Here is a 13,700-nt window from a genome sequence, read left to right on the forward strand (position 1 = left end):
CTCCAATCTTGGTCACAGGCGACGATCTTCTGTTCCCCATGATTAGATTGATCCTTCCTTGCTCCACATCCCTACTTCTTCTTTGTCCCTGCACATTAGAACAAATGTGATAACCACAACCGGTATCAAGAACCCAAGAAATAGCATGACTAGAATCGTTAGATTTAATTGTGTATATACCTGCGAAAGATGGCTTGATCTTTCCTTCCTTGATGGCTTGTAGGTACTTTGGGCAGCTTCTCTTCCAATGTCCTATCTTGTGGCAGTGGTGGCACTCTACCTCCTTAGGGTTAGGGCAGGGCTTAGCGGGATCAAATTTGGTCCCACTAGAAGAGGCACCATCTCGGGCTTTAACCTTGCGATAGTTCTTAGACGAAGCCTTCCTCTTCTTTCCCTTTCCTTGACCAATAGCCAACACATGAGCAGTGGGTGGATTGGGAGTTGGTGCAACAGACTTGTCTTTGAAGTTGCTCTCAGCGACCCTCAAGAGACCTTGGAGTTTGCTTAGGGTGACCTCCTCTTTTTCATGTGGTAGGTCATCCTAAATTGATTGTACATCGGACGCAAAGAGTGAAGCACCATGTCGATCGCCAAGTCTTCCCCAAAGTCAACATTTAACTTGCGAAGCCGGTCGACATACCTTTGCATCTTTTGCAAGTGCACAGTAAGAGATTCTCCATAACCCATCTTAGCGGAAATCATGTTGGTGAAAATCTCATAACGCTCTTGTCTCGCGTCCTGGTGGTATCTCTCCAATAAGTCTTGATGCATCTCGTACGGGTACATGTCCTCGTAGGACTTTTGGAATTCGGAGTTCATGGTGGCTATCATGATGCAATGTACCTTCGTTGCATCTCGCTCATGAGTTTCAAAAGCGGTAGTTTCAGCCGGAGTAGCGATTTCAGGGTTGATTTTCTCGAGCTTCTCATCGAGGACATACTCCTTATCCTCATAGCGAGCAATGGTGCGAATGTATCTTATCCATTCGCTAAAGTTCGTTCCATCGAAGGTGACCTTTTGGGAAAGGCTCATCAACGTGAAAGAACTAGCAGCAGCGTTGTTTGCGTTCGACATCTACAAATAGAAAGGACAAAGATAGATTAGAATATGAATCCCTAATTATCACCTAATAAGAAAAATTAGGGCTAGGATCCAACAACAACATTTACATATTAGAAAAGGGATGTCGTAATCTAACATGCAAATAAATTGAAGGTAAGTGAATGACGATTCACTAATTCTCCACCATAAAAACTTACTATAAGTCCTAAATGAATTGAGAATTCCTAGGTTCAGATGAGATTCGTTGAAACTATTCAATGACATGTTTTAATCTCGATATGCCCCTCTTGTTTGTGACTGGGATACCGAGGATCGCAAAGCGGGTGTGAATTACCATGCAAATTCACATGGTGCCTTCTTTGTAACGATCACTTATTCGATGTGCCGGTAAACCACACACGCTCCATCGAACTATGATAAACAATAAATCACCCTTTTCCACCTTTCCTTGGAACCAATTAGTGTGCCGGTAAACCACACACGCTCCACTAACTTCTTAGCAAGGGTGCAAAGTGTAATTTCATGGGATTGCATCGATTCACTTTTCCTAAAGTAACTAAGATTGGGAAATCTTAAAATTGTGTAGTTACTTTGTATTACTTATTATACTTTTAATGAGAGAACGAGGTTGCCCTATCCTACCCGTTCGGCTAACGACCCTCCACCGATCAAGCAAGCGGTGGGTGTGAGTGTACACCCATTAAGCGTCATTTTATAGGCCGCAACCTTATACCCACCTTATAGATCGGCTTCGTGAATGAGGCCTACTAACGGTAAGACTAGCATTTTAGTTATACATATATATATATATATATATATATATATATATATATATATATATATATATATATATATATTATTCTTGTAATATTATATTAGTATAGGGTTGTATTTTAAACCTTTTAAAATCTAGGGTTTGAAATTTAAATTGTCTAAATTAAAACTTTTAATCACAGATATAAATTTCAAAACTTGAGGACAAGTTTTAAACATTTAAAACGTGGAGGATTAAATAACAAATAATTTCAATTAACAATTAATTTCTTAATTATCTATATTTGATTTATTCAAGATTTCTTTCAAGATAATTACCAAAATAATCAAAATAATTAATTAATTATCATATAAGGAAATTAAATATTTTATTAGTTGATAAATATCTTTAATTAGATCAAGATAATTGTCATATATATATATATATATATATATATATACATAAAAAAAACAAATTAGGGTTGATCTAATATGATTAAGGTAAGTTTCCATAAGATAATCATGAAGAAATCCCGAATCTGGCCATTCCTGACGCTTGGACTCGCCGAGTCCATGACTCAGAAACACAAAAATAGAATTTTGCAGTTAAGTTTCAAGCAAATAAGCAACAATTTAATGAAAACCAAGCTAGGCTCTGATACCACTGATGGGTTTTAGCCATAAGAACTTTCCTATGTGCGCATGCAAAACCCTAATGCTTGGATCTAGGCTTTCTAATTAAACATACTTTGAATCCAAGACTTCTAATGACTATTTAGATATAAGAACAATGTTAAAACAGATCTAGAATCATACCTTTGAATCTCTTGTTTGATCTTGTTGTCTTGGAGCTTCTAGAGTCACAATTGTCACTCCTCTAATGGCTTACAAACACCAAATAGCAAGGAGGATGATTTGGCAGAGAGGAGAGAGGAGGAAATCGGCCAGGGGTTCTCTACTTTATATGAAGTGCCGATTTCCTTATGCCATAGGGTCTATTTATACTTGTAGACTCCTTAAGGGTTACAACCTAAACCCTAATTGGATAATCTTCTCTTAAAGCTATCCAAATCCATTCCTTAGATAACCTTGGACGATTTGAAGCTATCCCTAGCTTCTAGAATCCATCCAATCCATATCAACATGGATTTACAGTCTAAAGTTTAACTATCAAACAATTGACAGTTTATACCCTCTTATTTAATTAATCTATTTAAGTCACCAAATTAATTCCAATTCATTCTATGACTTATATTAATCAAATAATCAATATTATTATTCTTTATATTATTCTCATAATATATTAATAATATTTATTCTCTCTTAATAAATCATCCTATCAAGTTGTTATGGTGAAGGCAACCCAAAAGGACCATGCACAACCGGGTCAAATACCTGCCTAATATAGTTGCAGCCTTAAACACTATTCCAACACAATCATGATGCACATAAGCCAAACCATTAGCTATACCCTTTACAATATTTAGTCTTTTCAACCAATCTAAATCTTTTGCCAATACATCACTTTTTAAGATTGATCCAAGGCTTCCCTTTTCAAGGTATTCATTAATAAAAAATGAGTTGCGAACATGTGAGCAATATCCATAGAGTTTAACTATATTTCGATGCCTTATGTTCGTTAATGTTTGTATCTCATTAAGCAATCCATTCTGATCAACATTAATGTTTGTTTCTTGACAACTACCATATTGTTAGTATGTAGCTCGGTTTTGTACACAGTCCCATATCCTCTCACTACTAGAAAAAAGGCTTTCCTTGACAGACATTGTCTGTCGTAAATGCCTATACATGACAGACAAATGTATGCCATTGAAAGCCATGTCATAAAGGATAATGACAGGCATTTGGCCTGTCATAAATTTTACGACAGATATTTATGACCCACAATTACGACATACATACACGACACACGTTTTCGACATACATTTACGATTGGCTTTGTATGTCGTAATTTGTAACATTCTTGCAATTATGACATTCTATACGACATGATTTTTAACATAGTTTTACGCCATATTTTGTATGTCATGGCGCTATATATATTTAAACAAACTAAAATACACATTTAATGTCTAATAATGCAAAATAAGATATCATACATATACAAAAATACATTCCATTACACTAACCATAATCGCTGATTCCAATTCTGTCGTAATCGTTGATTCTGGTTCCACCTTCATATATAATTAAATTCCGTTGATTTGGCAGTGGAATGGAATCATAGATTCGGATTCCAACATAATCACAGATTCCGATTCCATTAGAATCACTAATTCTGGTTCCACCTTGAGATAGAATTAAACTCCGTTTATTTGGCATTGGAATGGAATCACATATTCCAATTCCGTCGGAATCACAGATTCTAGTTCCACCTTCATACCTTTCGTATTCTTGTAGATTGTGATAAGTATGGTTTAGCAACGCATGACCACTTTCCACAAGATCCCTCCTGATATGCACCAAATTGATAGCTTTGGCTAAGTCCTCCAAAACACAAGCTTCTGAACCCTGCAACTTCAAACAGAATTCCATCGATTCCAACACCAATGCTAAGCCGGCATCCGAACCTTCCAACCCTAAAATTAACCAAGGGTATTTTAGTAATTTCAAATCACTCTAACACACACACACACCTGCAGGATATTGAAGGGCAGCAGAAACATGACAAATATAAGAAATACAAGAGGGGTCTCGGGCACCTGCTCGGGCAGTCAAAAGGGCAGCATTCTTTTTGCAGCAATGAAAGCATCAGGTCCAATAGAGGCACCCATTACCTCCAACAGTGCTTGTGGGGTTGATGGAAGCATGTAAAGGGTATTATCGGGATTTCGATAAATAAGTTAAATCTTTTGCAGCATTTGATGTATCAATCACAACTTTACAAGCTGGAATAATTGTACTCGATGCGTAGTCTCCTGCAACTAATGGTTGTTGACTTTATCCATTTTTCCACACATGCAGATTCTTGTCACCAAATACATATGTAATTATGGTGTTTGTATCATCCAACATAAACATATGATTCACAGGACCCTAAAGAAAAGTCAAATAAAAAAAATCATCAGAACTGCAGTAATCACTTTAAAAATCTGCATACAAAAGGTAGGAACATACAACATCTGTGGAAAACTTAAGCAGTTCTTCTCCATCATCTAAGGTGAGAACTCTGATCTTGGTATTTGATGCAGGTAATATTTTATCATCTATCAATACAAGAAAACAAACCTTAGAAGAAAAACGTTTAAGACAATTTAAGGACCATGTGTTGGGAAGACTCGCCAGAAAAATATATACAGATGAAGAGATAAGTTTATTTGAGATTTTCATTCCTTTAAACAGTTCACCAGTTTCAGAGTTCATTTCGCATGTTTTTCCATCTGTACTTATAGCACAAAGTTTACGCCCTTTGTTTGCAAAAGAAAGACCAGCAGTTCTACTGCACATGGAAAAGTTCTGAGCTTCAGGTATTACTCAAAATTTGGTTATTTTAACCATCAATAATCAGAAAATTTATGATCATGGTCATCTTATTATTTTTCCTAGCATACCTATGATGATGTCCAGAAGATATGCATTTTAACTCTGCAGAAGTGGCATTAATGGTGAAGACTTCACCATCATCTATTCCTAGTGCCACCAAACAAGTACTATTTTCTTTTCTGCACTGAGAATTAAGTGGGAGAAGAAGAAATAAGGGATTATGGAGCCGGATATGAAACTATTAAGGCAAAAATGGAGTGTGAGAATTGATATTTCCAATGCACTATAGAATATTCAAACATAACTCGATGGTTTTGGATCCCAAATTATATTCAATCCAATCTTTTTTTAAAATATATTAATAAAACTACGTGCAATTCTTGAAAGATAACTGATATTGATTCATCTGTACCAATGGAAGAAAGGATCTCAAGTTTTAGAGATTTGACTTGTTATGCATTTGAAGTGTTTATAAAGAGGTCTTCAAAATTTGGAGCAAAAAGAGAAGGCATCACTTTTGTAAAGACTTGAATATTGCAGAGGACCTGTGTCACCTGCAAAAACCTACTTCTTCAAATAGTATAATAAATATGATTAAAACAGTTTACACTAATTTTAATATTGGTTTTAATGTTGCAGAGGACTGGAGTTTTTTGAATCTTAGAGAAGGATGAATGCTTAAAAGTGGGACAGATACACCCGAAAGATCAATCTCTCATTGAGAGATTCATTCATGATTGTTGTTACCAACATCTTCATCCCACCTCACCTGTTGAAATGGGTTTGAAATTTAAAGAATGAAAGTATAAAATAATAAAACTAGTTATGAGGTTGACATGTGAAGTACCATTACGCATCTCCATTTTGATTTAGACCATTTGTAAGGATCTAAGGATCCATGTCACTTACTCCAGTCACATGGATTATCTTCACCTTTGAATTGACTACTCCAAATCCATAATCTGTAAGAAATGTCAAATGTCAGGTTGCATTAAATCAGGAAAGCTAATAAGTAAAAACACTAATTGCATATTCCAAAACGAAGTCAGTGTTAGTAGTAACTAATATCCATATTAACGAAATTAAGGAGTATCTCCAATCTAGCTCTGTTATTACTCATATCAACACGAGTTTTCTGAGTAATCAGAGATGAAAAATTATCCATTGCTTCATCATAGGACGAGATACTACTAGAAATGTATGGATGGTTAAAAAGAAGTAGAGTGAAACTGTAGAAGGTGATTGATTTTGTACCTGTTGATGACAGCATCTATGATGATCTGAATGGGATTAGCATCGGTTAAGTGATGGATGATTTCCATTGCGTGTTTGAGTATGCGAACAACCACGACCTTTTTATCATTGTTTCTCCCATGCATCGTGAGAGAGTTGGTTAATCGCTCCACAATTGGGCATTGAGCCTTCCTGAACCTCCTTGCTTGGTACCTTCCAGTTGTGTGAGGCATGTAGATTGGCTGCTTTGATGCAGTAGCAGTACAGAAAGATCAGGAACATGTTTACAGAATTCGCATATTATTCTAAATCAACCAGATCAAGATTGATGTTCATAAGCTATATAGTCGTTATTTGTTAAAAGATGCAAGGAAGAAAAAAAAATTATACATTTTAATTATAGTTGTCGGTGACTATCTTGACTATGTAAGGAGAATGCTACGAGTGCCATCCTATTGATAAAATGAATATCTATTTAAAATATGTAAAACGAAAAAATGTACTATGAAAATGGAGGATGGTCCATAAGTTGTCTAAATTATATTGAAATCCTTTAATATATATCCAACACAGTTAACTAAATAAAAAGTTACATTTTTTTACATCGAACCTATATTGATCCATTACTTAACTCTTTTAAGAATGCACACATAAATGCTCCAAAAAAAAAAAAAAAAGATATGACTTATAAAATAAAGGACTAAACATGGGTCATGATGAAATTCACGTTTGCAACTCATATTTCCATATATCTTCCTTTGAAGAATATATCATATCTCAAGGGACTGAAAAGGGAATAAAAGAGAAATAAAAGGGTTGTATCGTACATTGTAAGATTGGTGGGGCTTCTTATTGTAACAATTCACTAGAAGGCTCAGACGCGGTGATACCCTCAAATCTCGTATTACCATTCAAAATCACCTCACCATTTCCATCAAATCAAAGAAAGCATCGATTGATTAGTGTTGCCCCACTCAAGAAATCAACTCGTTGCCTCGCTATTTCCATCCTCGTTCACCACTCGCCGACTTTCCACTACCCCACCGGTCATGCCATTGTCATTCATTCCACCGATTCGCGAATCACAAAGGCTTTTGCTTTACAGTTTGAGTAAGAATCGTAAGCAATGGAGGTCGTCGCACCTATTGTTGATGACGGGAAGGCTCGCAGAGATATCTTGCTTTTTAACCGCTGGACCTACGATGACGTTCAGGTTATCTTCTTAAACGATTAATCCAAATTCACCGGTATCAGTAGATGTTTGTTTGTGTAAAGTGTTTCAGTATCCATGCTTCCTGTTAATTTCTTCACTGGTTGTGTGAAATTAAGCTCAATGTATTGTGATTCTAGCTTATGAACATCAATCTTGATCTGGTTGATTTAGAATAACATGCGAATTCTGTAAACAGGTTCCTGATCTTTTTGTACTGCTACTGCATTAAAGCAGCCAATCTACATGCCTCACACAACTGGAAGCCAAGCAAGGAGGTTCAGGAAGGCTCAATGCCCAATTGTGGAGCGATTAACCAACTCTCTCATGATGCATGGGAGAAACAATGATAAAAAGGTCGTGGTTGTTCGCATACTCAAACACGCAATGGAAATCATCCATCTGTTAACCGATGCTAATCCCATTCAGATCATCATGGATGCTGTCATAACCAGGTACACAATCAATCACCTTCTACAGTTTCACTCTACTTCTTTTCAACCATCCTTACATTTCCAGTAGTATCTCGTCCTATGATGAAGCAAAGGATAATTTTTCATCTCTGATTACTCAGAAAACTCATGTTGATATGAGTAATAACAGAGCTAGATTGGAGATACTCCTTAATTTTGTTAATATGGATATTAGTTACTACTAACACATACTTCCTTTTGGAATATGCAATTAGTGTTTTTACTTATTAGCTTTCCTGATTTAATGCAACCTGACATTTGACATTTCTTACAGATTATGGATTTGGAGTAGTCAATTCAAAGGTGAAGATAATCCATGTAACTAGAGTAAGTGACATGGATCCTTACCTCATTACAAATGGTCGAAATCAAAATGGAGATGCGTAATGGTACTTCACATGTCAACCTCATAACTAGTTTTATTATTTTATACTTTCATTCTTTCAATTTCAAACCCATTTCAACAGGTGAGGTGGGATGAAGATGTTGGTAACAACAATCATAAATGAATTTCTCAATGAGAGATTAATCTTTCGGGTGTATCTGTCCCACTTTTAAGCATTCATCCTTCTCTAAGATTCAAAAAAACTCTGGTCCTCTCCAACATTAAAACCAATATTAAAATTAATGTAAACTGTTTTAATCTTATTTATTATACTATTTGAACGTTTTTGCAACTGACACAGGTCCTCTGCAACATTCAAGTCTTTACAAAACTGATGCCTTCTCTTTTTGCTCCAAATTTTGAAGACCTCTTTATAAACACTTCATATGCATATCAAGTCAAATTTCTAAAACTTGAGATCCTTTCTTCCATTGCTACAGATGAATCAATCTCAGTTATCTTTCAAGAATTGCACATAGTTTTATTAATATATTTTAATAAAAGATTGGATTTGTAACATCCGGATTCCCAGGTATTATTTTATTCTTTTATTTTTGGGTGATTGTGAGGAGACTCGGCGAGTTGGAGTCTAAACTCGCCGAGTAGGATCGCGGTTTTGTGCGCAGGTTCGCGTATGGACTCGGCGAGTCCAAAAGTGGATTCAGCGAGTCCACGTTGTTTAATGAAACCATAATTTCCATGGCTTGAGACCTATTTAAAGGGGCTTATGACCGTCATTTGCGGCCACCAACCCCAGAGAGAAACCCTAAAGAGATTTTGAGCGTTTTGGGAGAGAGAAGAAGCCATTGTTGAGCTTTAAAGCTTTGTTTGGCAAGGCAAAGGAGATTCTAGCTAAGAGGAGGCAAGGGAGGTGGACATCCTTCGATTTTGGAGCTCAGAGCATCATTTTGGAGGTATATTTTGGCTCCTTTTTCTGCTGTTATGATGAACATGGGGGTTTAGGGTTTCTTGACCCCTTTGTTGGTTAGATTTGATGTCCATTTCGTCCCTATTTGTGATGAGGCTTGAGATGGGATCCATAGAGGTCCAGAGAAGCTTTATTCCTTAAGCTTTGTGAGGATTCATGGGAGTTTTGACCTAGAGCTATGAGATATGGGGCTAAAACATCATTTAGGAGCAAATAGATGTTGTTTGAACACCAAGGTTTGGAATTTACGTGATTATCATGCTTCGGGAGGCCAGATCTATGATTGTATGGAACATATCTGACCTCAGAAGTGAGTTTGAGTGTATGCATAGCATGGAATCGCCGAGTCTGAAGAACAGACTCGGCGAGTAGCATGAAGTTGCCCGTAACCACTCAGCGAGTGGTCTTGTCGAGTTGAGGGGTCAACTCAGTGAGTCAGGGAGAGTCAGGGGGGAGGGATTCAAGCCGCAACTTGCCGAGTTGTTCTTGAGATTCGGCGAGTTGAGTTGTGGTGACCCCGCGATTTATGCCAGGTGAAACTCGTCGAGTCAGAGAAGTACTCGGCGTGTCAAGAGAGGATCCAATGGAGTCAGTGGACACGTATAGACTCACCGAGTCGCCCTAGTGCACTCGCCAAGTCCGGTCAAAATTGCCCGTTGACCTTGTTAACCTTTAGGGTTGAGTTCAGTTGTATTTATGAGTGTATTACTTTGTGTGATTAGGCGGAGGCTAGATCACATTTATTCCGAGGCAGATATTTACCGAGATACGCGAGATATTTACAGTGTTTGTGTTATGTGTTTCAGGTTTCTCTCAGGATCATGGAACAGCACCGGCTCGATTGTACACACCAGAGAAAGAGTCATGTTTTGAGGATCCTGGTTTATTATGCAAGTGAAAATGGAGTTATGTTTTGTAATTCGATTACAAATGAGATTTTAAGAAAAGTGTTTTTAAGAATTAAACGATTATTTTTAAATGAAAAATTGCTTTGAAATTTACGGTGTTACAGGATTGAATATAATTTGGGATACAAAACCATCGAGTTATGTTTGAATATTCTATATTGCATTGGAAATCTCAATTTTCACACTCCATTTTTGCCTTAATAGTTTAATATCCGAGTCTATAATCCCTTATTTCTTCTTTTCCCACTTAATTCTCAGTGCAGAAAAGAAAATAGTATTTGTTTGGTGGCACTGGGAATAGATGATGGTGAAGTCTTCACCATTAATGCCACTTCTGCAGAGTTAAAATGGATATCTTCTAGACATCATCATAGGTATGCTAGGAAAAATAATAAGATGACCATGATCATAAATTTTATGATTATTGATGGTTAAAATAACCAAATTTGGAGTAATACCTGAAGCTCAGAACTTTTCCATGTGCAGTAGAATTGCTGCTCTTTCTTTCGCAAACAAAGGGCGTAAACTTTGTGCTATAATTACAGATGGAACAACATGCAAAATGAACTTTGAAACTGGTGAACTGTTAAAAGAAATGAAAATCTCGAATAAGTTATCTCTTCATCTGTATATATTTTTCTGGCGAGTCTTCCCAACACATGGTCCTTAAATTGTCTTAAACCTCTTTCTTCTAAGGTTTGTTTTCTTGTAATGATAGATGATAAGATCTTAGTTGCATCAAATACCAAGATCAGAGTTCTCACCTTATATGATGGAGAAGAACTACTTAAGTTTTTCACAGATGTTGTATGTTCCTACCTTTTGTATGCACATTTTTAAAGTGATTACTGCAGTTCTGATGATTTTTTTTACTTTTCTTTAGGGTCCTATGAATCGTATGTTTATGTTGGATGATACAAACACCATAATTACATATGTATTTGGTGACAAGAATCTACATGTGTGGAAAAATGGATAAAGTCAACAACCATTAGTTGCAGGAGACTATGCATCGAGTACAATTATTCCAGCTTGTAAAGTTGTGATTGACATATCAAATGCTGCAAAAGATTTGATTGATTTATCGAAATCTCGATAACACCCTTTACATGCTTCCATCAACCCCACAAGCACTGTTGGAGGCAATGGGTGGCTCTACTGGACCTGATGTTGTCATTGCTGCAAAAAAAATGCTGCCCTTTTGACTGCCCGAGCTGGAGCCCGAGAGCACTCTGCTATTCCTTCTATTTGTCGTGTTTTTGATGCCCTTCAAAATCCTGCATGTGTGTGTATGTGTGTGTTTGTGTGTGTTAGAGTGATGTGAAATTACTAAAATACCCTTGGTTAATTTTAGGGTTGGAAGGTTCGGATGCCGACTTAGCATCGGTGTTGGAATCGATGGAATTCTGTTTGAAGTTGCAGGGTTCAGAAGCTTGTGTTTTGGAGGACTTAAGCCAAAGCTATCAATCTGGTGCATATCAGGAGGGATCTTGTGGAAAGTGGTCATGCGTTGCTAAACCGTGCTTATCACAATCTACAAGAATACGAAAGGTATGAGCGTGGAACTGGAATCTGTGATTCCGACGCAATTGGAATATGTGATTCCATTCCAATGTAAAATAAACGGATTTTATTTTTATCTCAAGGTGGAACCAGAATTAGTGATTCTAACGGAATCGGAATCTGTGATTATGTTGGAATCAGAATCTATGATTCCATTCCACTGCCAAATCAACGGAATTTAATAATATCTGAAGGTGGAACCAGAATCAACGATTACGACAGAATTGGAATCAGTGATTCCGACGGAACCAAAACCTTACAAAATTCAAATGAAAACCAAAATTGCAAGAGAACCTTTTGACATTATGGTTAGTGTAATGGAATGTATTTTTGTATATGTATGATATCTTATTTTGCATTATTAGACATTAAATGTGTAGTTTAGTTTGTTTAATATTTGGTACAAATTAAGAATATATATATATATATATATATATATATATATATATATATATATATATATATGTATGTATGTATATATATATAGCACCATGACATACAAAATATGGCGTAAAACTATGTCAAAAATCATGTTGAATAGAATGTCATAATTGCAATAATGTTGCAAATTACGACATACAAAGCCAATCATAAATGTATGTCGAAAACGTGCATCGTGCATGTATGTCGTAATTGTGGGTCATAAATGTCTATCGTAAAATTTATGACATGCCAAATGCATGTCATTATCCTTTATGACATGGCTTTCAATGACAGGCATTTGTCTGTCATGTATAGGCATTGACGACACACAATGTCCGTCAAGGAAAGCCTTTTTCTAGTAGTGTGCGTAAGATTGTGTAGCAACCTGTGAATGCTCCCATCAGGATTGCAAACTACTCCAAACCAAGAAGTGCATGGAACTAATGCATTGGAATTCAAAAGGGAAATCCATGAAGAGAGAAACGAATTGTTTTGGATTTCAAGGCTTGCTTTCCATTTAAGAATACCATTGGCTTCCTCCAATGTAGCAGAACCAAAATTTTGTATGGGGGATGGTGTGATGATTAGTAGAGCTAACGAGAAAAATAAGAAGTTTGAAGAAGACATTATTTTCTTTGCCATGTTGTTTTATAAAAAAAGATGGTTTGCGTTTCCTAATTTATACTCCGGCTATACCTTTTTCTCTTGTTTTTTATTCACATATTGAAAGGAAATTTGCACAACGTCATATTTTTCCAAAAAGGAGTGTATTACACTTTAAATTGTATCTGTCATGACATTAATCTTTTTCTCTTAGAACATTAAAATTCATTGTGACCCAACATTTAGCAAGGTGCTCTGATTACAAAAGACAACTTGTTGTATTAAACGATATTGATGGATTTAGATGTGTAAAAATATAACTTGACTTGATTATTTGGACATATTTATTTTTATTTTCTGATTAATGCTAACAGAAGTTACACTCAAACTGTGTTTTACTTCATACCAATTCCTAACTGATGACTATTTTAAAATTGTGGATTTTGAATCAAAGACATGGAGATCGAGTTTTCCTGGTTTTGCATTTAGTGGAAGGCAGTATGATTTTGCAAAATTATCAATGTGAGCATATAACATTATTTGATTTTTAGACATATTTATCTTTGTTTTCTGGTTATATTTATAAAAAATAGTTTTAATTTAAAACCAATATACCTGTTAAATAGATTGACCGAAAACAAACTTGTTTCTATTA

The 13,700-nt window shown here is 36.0% G+C and overlaps 1 long non-coding RNA gene across 1 annotated transcript; it reads left to right on the forward strand.

Moving 5' to 3' along the window:
- Positions 1–8,558: 8,558 nt before the first annotated feature.
- Positions 8,559–10,545, forward strand: LOC128132629 (uncharacterized). The gene is made up of 2 exons (XR_008230888.1): positions 8,559–9,534; positions 10,355–10,545. It is a non-coding gene; the product is annotated as an uncharacterized LOC128132629 (long non-coding RNA).
- The last annotated feature ends 3,155 nt before the right edge of the window (positions 10,546–13,700 follow it).

Source organism: Lactuca sativa, chromosome 3, assembly GCF_002870075.4.
Source record: "Lactuca sativa cultivar Salinas chromosome 3, Lsat_Salinas_v11, whole genome shotgun sequence".
Classification (NCBI taxonomy): Eukaryota; Viridiplantae; Streptophyta; class Magnoliopsida; order Asterales; family Asteraceae; genus Lactuca; species Lactuca sativa.